The 13185-nt window shown below is 39.9% G+C and overlaps 1 protein-coding gene across 3 annotated transcripts in view; it reads right to left on the reverse strand.

The window, feature by feature from the left end:
* The window catches only part of ZBTB20 (zinc finger and BTB domain containing 20), a 635479-nt gene extending 625546 nt beyond the window's left edge, over positions 1-9933 (reverse strand). The window contains exon 1 of one of the 3 annotated variants that reach the window (XM_044442007.1): positions 9847-9933. The gene's annotated coding sequence lies outside the window, so the exon portion shown is untranslated. The other 2 variants (XM_044442009.1, XM_044442011.1) reach the window with 2 other exon arrangements.
* Positions 9934-13185: the final 3252 nt, after the last annotated feature.

The raw sequence follows: 13185 nt of genomic DNA on the forward strand, positions 1-13185 counted from the left end.
ATGGTTTGACTGAATTTTTTAAAAAGGAATGAATGATGTGACAAGAGCAAACTATGCATAGAGTGATTTTTACTGGTTCTGAAAATACAATCCAGAAGAATGACAGAAAGCAACATGTGGGAGCCAATCTATAAGCACGATAAATAAATTTGGAATGTCTAATTCTAAGGTGTGTGGCTTTTTCATAAGCATTCCTACTACTGAGTAATCACCCATTTTTCAATGACACACCAATATCCTAGCCAATATGAATAGTGCAGCTTTGCAAATCATTCAGCAAAGTTGCTAGCCCAGAGAAAGGATAACATCCTGCCTGCACACATGTCTGTCATTGCAGCAGATCATTATAAGAACCATGTAACATTAAGAATTTCTAGTTGAGTTTTTTGTTCTCCCTTTTCCCTCTTCCTTCTTATTGTGTTATGTATTTTTAGATTGTAAGGCCAAGGACTGTCTCCTTTCAATTCATCTGTTGGTCTGTCCTGGAACTTTTCTGGTTGAAGAGTGGGATACAAATGCTTTGGATTGAACTGAAGCCTCTCAGTCATTGGTAGCATGTCTACACCATGTAAGAAACAGGACATATGTTTCTACATTTACAAAGCTGCCCTATCAGATTCTGATTGCCTGGAGAAGTTTCTTACCCTGAATAAGAAAGCAGGCAAATCCCTATTTATAAGCCAGGGATAGAGTAATACTGCTACATCGAAGAACTTTGCCAGGAATTACTGAAAAGGAAACCTTTTTTCCCTTTTTGACAACAAAATTCCAAGAGATACAGTTCAATGTATGTGTTCCATGAGGGGCACAGAGGCCAGTGGAAGCTTTCCTCCAATTGTGAATGACAAGCATGGGGAGGAAAGATTCCTACTGGGAAAATGGCAAGGGTAAATTATTAAAGTGTCCCACCCAAAGAAACTGGTCCTGCTCAGGACTTCCCACATCAACTATTTTTAAGATCATGGGTACAAAACCTCAGGACCAAGGATCCAGTCTAACTCTCTTTGTGAGAATCAACTGTTCTGTTTTAAATTAAAAGAACTACCGAAAGACAAACTATGTGGCAACCTTAACTTCTCATTTGGTCTAGGTTGCAATGTGTTGCCCAATTTGAACAACAAACTTTGAATATGTTGAAGAGTTTCAAATTACCCTAACTCCTCATAAAAGTAGTTGCTCACTTAGGTTAGAAAACAAATTATCTGTCAATACATTGCTTGCCCAATTAGAATCTATCTCCAAGTTTCAAAGGGCACTGAAGAACCATTGACAGCAGTGCTATTAGCCTTCCCATATATTCATTTTCTCATCTATTAAAATGAAGAATATTTTCTATCACAAAAGAGCCTATTCACCTACATTCATTAATATCTGTAAAGCCAACTGAGTCCCAGAGAGATAAATAGCCATGGAAATGCAGTCTTATCCTCTTAATTTTAGGATACAATATTGTATATAAAGATAGACTTCAGGAATTAGACCATTGAAATGTAAAGATTCCACTATAAATAATCCCATTTCTGAAATAAAGTCCCTTTCCCTCCCCTAGCTGTCTCTTTGATCTGGAAATTTAGCCTTTAGGCTTGTTTTAGACTTTTGTCCATTCTACCAGCTCACAGCTCATATTATTCTCAAGAATGCTTAAACTGTTTTGATATTTACAAAATGTCTAATTTTGTAATACTGTTGTATTTGTAATACTAATTTGACAGGACTAGTCTCCACTTACAAACACTATATTTTGTCTAAGCACAGAAGTCAGCATATACTGGAATTTAAGCCACTAACAGCACAAGCCTAGCCATGTCTAATAAAAGTATCTCTCAGTTTAATGAGGCTTACACCCAGGAAACTAGATAGCACTGTAATTTAAAGACTAAATGCATACACAATAAAAAGTACTTCCCAGGTGAAGCAGGAAAAATAATCACAGAATTTATTAGAAAATTTTACTTTGCAAGTCTTATTGGCTTGAGTGGAAGTAGCCCAACATTACACTCTTGTATGAGAATTGATCTAGATAAATTTGCAGTGAGCACACCCAGGAACTGCAGGGTTTGAACTGCAGACCTCAGTGCAACTTTCCTGGGAGTAAGCCCTATTGAACCCCACGAGAACTAAACATACATAAGCTTTTCCATACATAAGCTGGAATAGACATTTTAATTGATGAAGTTCATAGTTAAGTACATACTTGTTCATGTTTTAAGCTATTTTGATGCTACTGTTTCCCTGTAACAAACTTTAAAAAAACATATTGTTTTGGTGAAAGTCAAATTTGTTTTGATAGGATGGGTTAATTGGTAAAAGGTATATGATTATGCAATTAGAAAATGGTTCATAGATCCAGCAGTGTACTTAATTCATTATCTTTAGGACAAGGGTAGGGATCTTTTTTTGTGTGGGGGGGCACCAGGACTATGTTGACTCCAGGCATGTACATAACTTTGGTTTGCACATGTATACACACCACTTTTCCAGTTCATTCACACACACCAACTACACTTTCCAATTAACTACCCACGGAAAGAGTGGTTTTCTTCATCTCTTGAAGGATTGTTTCCTTTTCCTGCTATGTAGTAACATGGAAACTTCTTTCCTACTCTAATGCAGAGAAAAGCTCCCATTGACTTCTGATCAGATAAGAGCTGTTCCCTACCTGAGGAATGGAGGGCAGGATTCAGAAAAGAGGCTAACTAGCCAGATGGAAACCCCAGCAAATCTGAATGGAGATTAGGCTTGTGCATCATCTACCACACAACCCAGCAGCCTCCCTGCCTAAAGTGACAAAGACGAAGCTATTGACTTCAGGGGCATGAACAGCCATGGTGAGAACACTGTGATACTCAGAATTTCATGAGTCCCAGGACAACTATGGGGCTGTTCCAGCAAGTCATCAGCCCCAACACACGTAGCAGACACATGCCAAATTTGGCTTTTTTTTAGCTGAGCACAGGGACAGTGATCTGAAGATTGAGGATTCTGAAATAGTCTCTTTGTCATGGTCAGATCACTACCTGCTGAGATTTAGACTGATCGTGGATTTTCTCTACTGCAAGGGTGGGGGATCTTTTAAGATGGTCTGCCCAGGAAGCTAATGGATCCAGCTTGTTTTTCCTGCTGATATGCTGATGGTCCTGTTGAATTCCTGATCAATCTCTGGAATATACAGATGAGGACACAACTCCTTCTGAGTGTTCACTCTGTAGTAGAACTCAGACAGCTCTGGGGTCTATCCCAGCACAGAAGGTGATGAAAGAAAACAGGAGACGCATTAAGTGCAGATGGACAAAAAAATTCTAGTGGATGCAATCAAACCCTGGTGTGTGCCTATAATCATATATATTTATGAGTGGTGAGGGTGGCAAAGAAACACCATATCACTGCTTAAGAACATAAGAAATGCCATGCTGAATCAAACCAAAGATCCATTGAATTCAGCACTCTGCACACACAGTAGCACAGCAGCTGCCCATGGGACTCCCCCAAGCAGGATGGGTGCAAGAACTCCTGCTCCTCAGCCACTACTGTATGCAGGAATACCTGGGGGCTTGGAGCCACTAATAGCCTCCTTCCTCATCAATCCATCCAATCTCTTTTTAAAGCCAACCAGACTGGCAGACATCACCACTTCCTGTGACAGCAAATGCCACAGTTTAACTATACATTATGTGAAGTACTTTCCTTTATTTGATCTAAATATCCCACCAATTAGCTTCTTGGGATGAGTGCAAGTGATATAGGAGAGACAGAAAAATGTGTCTCTACTTTCTCCACACTTTGCATCATTCCAAACTCCTTTATCATGTCTCCTCTTACCTTTTTCCTAAACTGAACAGTCCCAGTTGTAGCCATTACTCTTCTCTATACTTTTTCCAACTCAATAATATCAATTTTCAGGTACCAGATCCAAATACAATATTCCAGATACAATTGCACCCAAGATTTGTATAAGCAAAGTAAGTTTTTGGCAGTTCCATTTTCTATTTCATTCCTAATTATACCTAGGATGGAGTTTGCCCTCTTCACAACAGCTGAGCACTGGACTGTCATTGTCATTGAGCTATCCATCACTTCTCCAAGATCCCCATCTTGCTCAGTTACTGATAGTTCAGATCTCATCAATGTGTACTTGAACTCAAGATTTTTTTGCCCCAACATGCTTTACTCTACACTTGCTTAAGTTGAACTACCATTTTGATGCCCATTCTCTCAGCTTGGAAAGGCCCCTTTGGAGCTCCTCACAATCTGTTTTGGTTTTAACCACCCCAAGTATTGTCATCAATAAACTTGGTCACTGCACTACCCACTCCTAATTCCAGATCATTTATGAATAGGTTGAAAAGCAAAAGTCCTCATACAGAACCCTGTGGACACCACTGCTGGGATAAATTGCTTTATTCCTGACATGTGTCTTCTGTTCATTAGTCATTTAGTGATCCGAAAGATCACTTCCCATTTTATTCCATGATTGTATAAATTTGCTTAGGAGCTTCTATTCATTCTTCTCTTTGCTAACCAATACAGCATACATGGGATCTGTTGTACCAAGTGATAAAGACACTGTAGACTGAGACCTACTGTAACATTCACTTACAAGTTTTTGCCAAACAAAATTAAATAAATAATACAAGCACACACAGCCCAATCAAATTTTCCTGGATGTGTTTCAGTTGCTGAACTTAAAGATGTGCAAAAGATGATGTGACAGGTTCATGCAACAACTTCTGTACCGGACACATTTTCACCTTGGCTTATACAGACTAGCAGGGAGGAATCAGCCAACTGGGCCAAGGAGGTGATTAATGCCTCCTTGCAAGAGGGAGTGGTGCCGTACTACCTGAAAGAAGCCGCAGTGAGGCCACACCTGAAGAAACCTTATGGACCCAAAGGAACTGAGCAATTTTAGGCCAGTAGTAAATGTTCCTTTCCTGAGCAAGGGCCTTGATCAGCGGTAACCACTCTTGGGTGAGACTGATTATCTAGATCCATTTCAGTTGGCTGGTTTTTGCTATGGAAGTAGGTTTTCTCACCCTGTATAATATGCTATGACAGGAAAAAAGACGGGGAGTATGATTCTACCAATACATCCAGCTGTTTTGGCAGGATTCAGTACCATCACCCATGGCATCCTTCTTGGACAACTGGCAGTGGGGGATATTATATTGAAGTGGTTCCATTCCAAAGTGAATGACCAGTTCCAGAAAGTGATGTTTAGGGAATACTTCTTGACCCCATGGATTCTCCAGCATGGAATTCCCCAGCAGTCAGTTTTGTCTCCTATGCTATTCAAGAGCTACCCTGAAAACACTGAGTGAGGTTATCTGATGTTTTAGAGTGTTTTGCTATTAGTATGCTGATGACATGCATCTCTTTCTTTCCTTTTCATCTTCAGCAGGTGAGGCTTTTGATGTGTAAAACCAGTCTGTGGCTGTGATAGTGGGCTGGATGAGGGTTAGTAAAATGAAACTCAATCCAATCAAGGCAGAGATGCTGTTAGTGGGTGATTCTTCTAAATGGACAAAGATTTTTCAACTTGTTCTGGATGAGGTTAAAATGCCTTTGAAGGAATAGGTTTATAGCTTGTGGGTCCTCCTGCAGCCATCCTTGTCACTTGAAGCTCAGGTGGCTTCAGCTGCCTGTAGTACCGTCTACCAGCTTCAGCTGATGGTCTAGCTGTGTACCTAATTGGACAGCAATAGTAATCTATGTTCTGATAATCTTCAAATTAGATTAACACAATGCAGTCTATTTGGAGCTAACTTCGAAGACTGTTCAGAGAATGCATCTTGTGCAGAATGCAGCAATTTCTGAATAATAATCAGTCTGAGTATATTTGAGTAATTCTGGCATGCACTGTATGTTTGCTTCCAACCTGAATTCAAGGTGTTTTGATTTATAAAGCCTTCTGCCTTAGGACCACGAATCCTGTCATAGTGTCTCTCTGAATCTAAATCTACCAGACATTATTCCTAACATCTAAGTCTTTCCTCCAAGTGCCACTCCAAGAAAGGCTCACATGGAAGCAACATTTAAGCGTCATTTTAATTGTTAACAGTATTTGCTTATTTATCTGGCCAGGGCGACTTCTTTTATATTGTTATTTATTTTATATTGCTTATTTTTATATTGTTATTTTTGTATTTTATCTTATGTTGTGAGCCGCCCCGAGGCTTCGGCGAATGGGGCGGCATAGAAATGTTTTAATAAATAAAATAAATAAATAGAAAAGGAAAAGGCTTTCTCAGTGGTGATTCTATGATTACAGAATGATCCATTTACTGCCAGGGTGAGACTGCCCTCTGTGCCAAGGTATTGAACAGCTTTACATGGCATGAGGGTCTTATGTCAGCTGTTTTCTCTTTTAACAAGTCTAGTTGCATTTAGTTATTCAAGTTGTTTTAAATTATTTTTTAAATGTCTTGAATTTTTATGCTCATTTTATTGTATTTTATCATGGTTTATGAATTATTGATCTCCTCGCAGAGGACTTTGGCTGTTAGGCAGTATAGAAATGAAATGACCAATAATCATCATAAATTGTGGAGGTAAAAAGGGACATATTTTAAGATGGGTCATGAGTTGATGCAGGAAAGATTTGGATCCTTTTTAATTTTTGCTGAGGAACAATTTCCTTCCTTCCTTCCCTTCTGCCCTGCTTGTGCCAGCCCAGCATGGCTTTTTCTGAAGCAATTCTTTATCCTTGGAGCTCCCCAGCAGGTCTGACTGCTGTCTAGAGAAGGAACATCCAACTTCACAATGGCCTTGAAAGCCCTTCCAGTCTCTGTTGCTATTGTGTATGTGGTAGATATGTTGCTGTCCTAACCTTATACTAAAATCCATAAATTGCCATCTATGGGCAGAGATCAACTCACAACCTACTAGTGGTAAAAAACTAAGGTTCTAAAAGAACTGGAAGCCAAACAGACTATATGAATCTAGCAATTATAGAGAAAATATTCTCCCTTACCAGTCTGCTTAATCACAAATGGTTTTGGATGAGGCATTTCTGGTGGTTTCATGGTACTTCAGGTAATTTGGATTCCATTCCAGTTTATCAGCTTCTCCTTTGTGGAACTCCCTGCCCATGGATATCAAACAGGAACCAACACGTTTTTTTTTTTTCCTGTGCATGCTGAAATCATTCTTATTTATTGAAATAAACATTTCCTAACTGGCTGGCCACAGTTTTATTGGCATGATTCAATTTCAAATATTTTACTTCTGTATTCTGATTATTTCTTCTTTTTATTGTTCACCACTCAGGAATCTTATTAGACATATAAATCCTATAAATAAAAAGGCTATAGTTGAGGACTGTTGGACAATCAGATGTTGAAATGAGGTTAAACAAGAAATTGAGGGAATTGGCTTGGTTCAACCTTTAAAGGGTATTTACACCTCCAGAATAAGGGATGTACTTCATTAAGTTAAAAACAAATCCACTGTCTAGTACCCCCACCCTCAAAGCTATGTTGTATTTAGTTTCTCAGGTTCAGGGTTAGCAGACTGACTCATCCTATTCCTTTTGGCATTTTATAGCACAGCAAAAGGAGGATGGAAAGAAAAATGGTATCCTCTGATAGCCACAAACAGCAACAAAGCTCCTAGTCCATGTAGAAAGCAAACAAATTTAAAGAGTGCGAACCCTATCCACATTCACTTGGAAGCAAATCCCACAAGTTCAATGGGGCTTATTCTTAAGTGTGTATTAGGATGAGAGGCTGTCATTTTTCAAAGATTCGTTTCAGATTGTTGTCTACACTGTATCCAAGGCCTAGTGGAGGGAATATGGCCCATGGTCCAGACCACCAACCCTGGGAGGCCAGCCTTATACAGCAGTAAGTTACCCTGCTTTGCTTTGCTTTCCTCAGCTCAGTGTTTCCTCCATGCAGAGTTCAGCATACCCTTTCCTTAAGCAGTTTCACTGCTTCCATTATTGCATTTATCTCACTTAGCACAAACTCGTAACTAGTTTTGAGTTGGGGAAGGTGGAGCTTGCAGCAGACTCATCCTGCAAAGAAGCTACATTATGGGTGGAGACAAGGCAGAGCTTTTCCACGAAGCTGAAGGCTATAGGCAGCCAAAGCCTTCAGGGTGTGGGGAAAGGAGTGTTTCCCATTTCATATCCACCTGCCTTGAAGCCTCAGCAACATTCCTTCTATCCTGCTTTTTAGGTACCTGATAGAATCCCAATTCTACTGCCTTAACAGAAAGCCACCAGAACTGACACTGACAGCCCAGGTGACTCATGGAAGCTCAATATGTGCATTTAGAGGGGCAATTGCATAACAGAAGATAGTACGGCCACATCCCATTGTTAACTCTTTCTGTTTCTGCCCAAAGCTTATCCAAGCCAGATATCTGGTACCTGGCAGCTGTTTGAAGAAAAATTCCTCAGCTGTGAGTCAATGGATTCTCCACTTTTTTCTGCTTTCCCCTGATTGGGTATGTGCCTTCAGCAGATTATTTGGTATCACTGAGTACATCAAAGATGTCAACTTTAATTGGAAACAGAAATAGGCCTTTCAAGCTTGCCATTAAAAAAAGTGTTTAAAGAATTTTAAAAATAGGACAAATAAATTCACAAAGTCACATTGCAATCATAAACAAATTTGTTCAAAAGTAAGTCTCACCTTGAAAAGGCTTTACTCTCAAATTCAACCAGTCCACAAGAAAGTCCTCATCCAATTAATGAATTTAAGCATGCATTTGAACTGGACCTGCTCTCACCAAAACCCATTTTGAGAAACTAGTAAATCTATTTAGCTGCCCTGGTTCCCCATACACAATTTATAACCAACCACTTTCTTGGATAATTTAAAGCATTTCCATACTGAAAGGAGCAAGCACCCTTAAATCACACTCTGGAAAGACCCGAGATCTGGAGGGAGGAGGGTTTAAGAAAAAAACTTTCGCAATCTACCTCAAGAGAGGCTCAGAAGTAACTGCTGAGGAAAAGTCTAGTAGCAGTATCAGTCCAAATAAAAATCATTATAATTTTCAGAGGGTAGCCATGTTAGTCCTTTAAAACAATGACAACAAAGACTTGTGGCACCCTGAAGTTAGAAATTTATTCTGGCATAAGCTTTCATGGACTTCATCAGATGCATGGGATAGTATGGAGAGTTCGAGATTGGTGCTGCTGTTGTTTTATGGTTAGGGCTGAGGAAGAAGTATAAACAATGGGGTCAGAAGGAAATTCAGGGCAGACACTATTGACGGTGACGATCACATTGCTATCCGCCGCTCACAGAAATTCTAACAAAAGGGAGGCATAAGTTGTCCTTTCAGTCGCGCTGCTTATATAACCACCCCCTCGCGGTATCATATTTAACTATACATGTACACGCGTATCAAATGAGGATAACAGTACGCGCATTTGACGCTGTTCATAAAAGTTTATGCCGCTATAAAATAACAGCGCAACCCCATGCAGCTTGCTTGGAAGTAAATCCCACACTCACATCAGTGAGCCTTGGTCTGCAATCTTTGGCGCGCTCCTTCGAATGTTTAACGAAGGGAGCAACTCAGGGCGGGCTTACTTGGGAGTAAGTATCACTGAAGTCAGCGGGACTTACTTCCGAGTAGAGTTACAGACGAGTCGCGAAACATCCGCTATGCCTTCCTAAACACTATCGAGCTGCGGGGTGGGATACACTCTCCCACCCAACGCCAAGCGCTCCCTCTCGACACTGAGAAAAGTTCAGTCTACCCGCCTGCCTTCCCTCCCCCAGAATCACTCCCGCGCCCCTTTCCCAAGAACTTCCTTCCCACCACCCCCGACAGGGCGGAGCCACGCCAAGCCCACCTCCTCACCCCCCAGTGACCCCGGAAGCGCGATACCTCTCTCATCTTCTGTCAGCCTCGAGCGCCAATTCAACACTTTAACGTAGAAGCCGCCACCCTCCCCGCCGGCGACCCGTTCATTGGCTCTTAGCCCCGCCCACTCAGTCCTCTCAAGTCTCCCATTCGCCAAAAGCCGTGCCACTTCCAAATAATCCCTCCTCTACAGACAGCTGTACTATTCGCCTCTTCTCTCATCCGCCTATGTTTGCTGCCTTCCCATTGGAGTAGCTCCAGACTTTGGGAAAATAAATCTCCGCTCTATCCCCGGTGTATTGGTTTTGATGTTTGTCAATCAAAGCTCATCGAAGCTCGTTATTGGAGAACATCTACAAGTTTAAGGCTGTCCTTCTTAATAACTCGTGTTTTATTTGCCCGGGAAAACTGCCAGAGTGTCCCAGGCTTGCCAATGATTGGCTATAAACGATTCTATTTGCGCTTTCTAGCATGTTTGGTTGCGAGCCCTCCACCCCCCCTCCCCTTTTCTACGCATTTCTATTTCCCCATTTATTTATTTATTTCCTTCATAAACTTAAATGACCTTGGAGGGGCGGGAAAAGCAAGACTTGCTGTGGTGCAATAACCAATAGCAGAGGAAGTAAAAGAGGCCTCGAGAGTGGCGGCGTCCAATGACAGAGGACTGTAGTCTAAATAGTTAGCAATTTGCCAACCAATCAGATTTTCCAGCTCCCGGCACCAGCGGGTGGCGGCGACGGGCGTTAATCACTGTCTGGGCTTGGCGAGGAACTGGATCATACCATTCACAGATTAAAAAAGGGGGGGAGACAGAGCAATGGGCTCATGCATTCTCAAATTAAAGAAGGGTATATATTTAAAACTAGCAAAAAGTGGAGACAGCTGCTACGGGATAGAGACAGTGAAACAGTTGAGCCAAAATGTTTTCCCTTCCCCACCCTTGTTTTCTTTCCCGAGTTGCTCAAGTATTGACACAATATCTAAAGTAGACAGCCGTAATCCTTTGCATTCTTACTCAAGAGTAAATTCCATTTAACAGCCATACGATTAGCCTGTACTTGCATTATTATTTGGCATTCTCGGTAATTTCACAATTTCTCACTTCCCGAGAAGGGAAGAGAACTCTTAAGAAACGAAACAGGTGATAAAAGACATTTGTAAGGAATCTTTAACACTGCGGTAATAATGCATGAATGTGATCCGTGTAAGTATTAATGTATCTACGAACGCAATCCAGTATTGGTGGATTAATATGTTTTAGGATGTTTAAAAAGGTATCTAACTATATTGCTTTTAGTCATAAACCATAGCAGCTTAATTGCTATTTAGACAAATGGCATATCTATATTTAAATATCCAGCGCAAAATGGCCTAGATAAAACAATGAGATGCTGATGTGAAAATTATATGGGGAAGAACGAACATTAAAACAACTTTTTGGTGCAAGAAGTAACTTCAGCTGCAATTCGATGCACATTTATCTGACACTGACTTCAATGTATTGGATGAGATTGTAAAAACTATACCAGTGAGCTGTGTTATCCACCAAACTATTTTGAAATTCAATAAATTGAACATTTGGTTCAGAATAAAACTGGTTCCTCAAATGAGACTGAAAACAAAGATTCACTTGAACTGTAGAAACAAAAACCTCTCTAGAAACCCTTTTATGCTGGAAAGAATCCCCTTTTCCCTGCACATACTCTAGCCCTTGACATCAGAGGCTAGAATATAAATACTCCATCTTCAAGGCATTTTGCTCTACTACTGAATACCTTTCAGAAACAGTAACCCCCAAATCAAGTTAGACATCAATTTTTGGTGTTGTGCAAACTATATCCATTTCACAGATGGTAAGTAACAATTTAAGAATGAAACTAATAACTTATACAACTACAAATAGAGTAAATTATGGCAGATAAGGAATCCGAGTCAGATTTTTCCATTTAGTTAACATTTAACATAAAGAAGAGTGGAAAACCAGTTTTTTTTAAAAAAAAAATCCTTTGGCTCTGAACATCTGTAGAATGCTATTTCCTGATAGACACTTGGTGAAATAATGTTACTTTTCCATATCCATGTACTTAACAAAAAAATTTTTCTCCTTTCCCAATCTTTTACACACCAGTTCATTTCTCACTTGCCACATACAATAATTGAAACATAGCATGATTATTCTAAAATGTATAATGTGCTATTCTAAAAGTTGTATAAAGGCCATGTTTTACTGAGTGATTTGAGCAGGGCTCAAAAGTGCTACCCAAATATTGCAGTTTGATGGAGTGGCTACTGAAAGGAAAATTATTTTCACTTATCCTTTTTCTCTTGTCCCATATTATCACTCTGAGCAATCACAAATGAAAAGGAAGAATAAATGGATAAAGTAGCTCAGAAGGATAGAGTATAACAGTGGTGTCTAATGCCACCATGCTTCAGCAGAAGGAAAGAGGGGAGTGGAGGTCTCTGTTAGCTCTTAAAATACCAGCTCTGTTGTGCTCTTCCTTCCTCTGGCATCCAGCAGTTTGTATATCAAGCTATATCAGAAGAGAAGGAACTGTATCTGCTGAGAGGCCAGCTTCACTGAGATCTTTAATTGTTTCTGTTTAAAACTTGATCATTTAAAATTTTGTTGCTTTAAAAATGGTGCATGAGTTTGCTTTTTTCTCCTTCTCTGAACATCCCATTTTCCTTTTGTGTCAAGTATTCTACCATGCAAGTATATAGAAGGAACAGTATAATTTGTTACTGATCTCATGTAAGCCACTCTGAGAGTATTTTCAGCTGAAGAGCTGGCTAAAAATGTTTTAAATAACACATAGATAAGAAATAAGTATCCTAAGAATGGCATTCTGTTCATCTTTTTTCATTTACAAAAAAGTCAAACGTGACCTTCCTCAGACTAGACATTAGCTTTCATAGGAAGAATATATAGTTTATTTTAATTACTGAGTTTTTATTAGGTTTGTATAGTGCACTCCCCAAACATACAAACAACCACTGCAAATGCATAATAGAAGGCATAGACAGAACACTGGTCTTGCGCTCTGTGTATTTCATGTAAAATAATGTTTGTTGACAAGAGAAGATAACCTTTAGAAACTAGAGAGGGAGAAGATGAGATGTGTTTACAGTTAGTTCCTCAAATACATTTTTCCTTAATATTTCACCAAAGTAGGCAGTCCCGACTGGAAATATTGCTATTGGCCATGCTATCTGAAAATTAGGAGCGTTACAGTCCAACACATTTGGAGAATATCGGGCTGGAGAAGGCCAAGCAAGTGTACCTTTCTTGTAATAGTCACTTTCTGCTGAGGCTTGATGGGGCATGTTATGTATACATAATCTACTTTTACGTAATTGTGT

The sequence above is a fragment of the Varanus komodoensis genome, unplaced genomic scaffold, assembly GCF_004798865.1.
Source record: "Varanus komodoensis strain SLA01 unplaced genomic scaffold, ASM479886v1 scaffold4, whole genome shotgun sequence".
Taxonomy (NCBI): domain Eukaryota; kingdom Metazoa; phylum Chordata; class Lepidosauria; order Squamata; family Varanidae; genus Varanus; species Varanus komodoensis.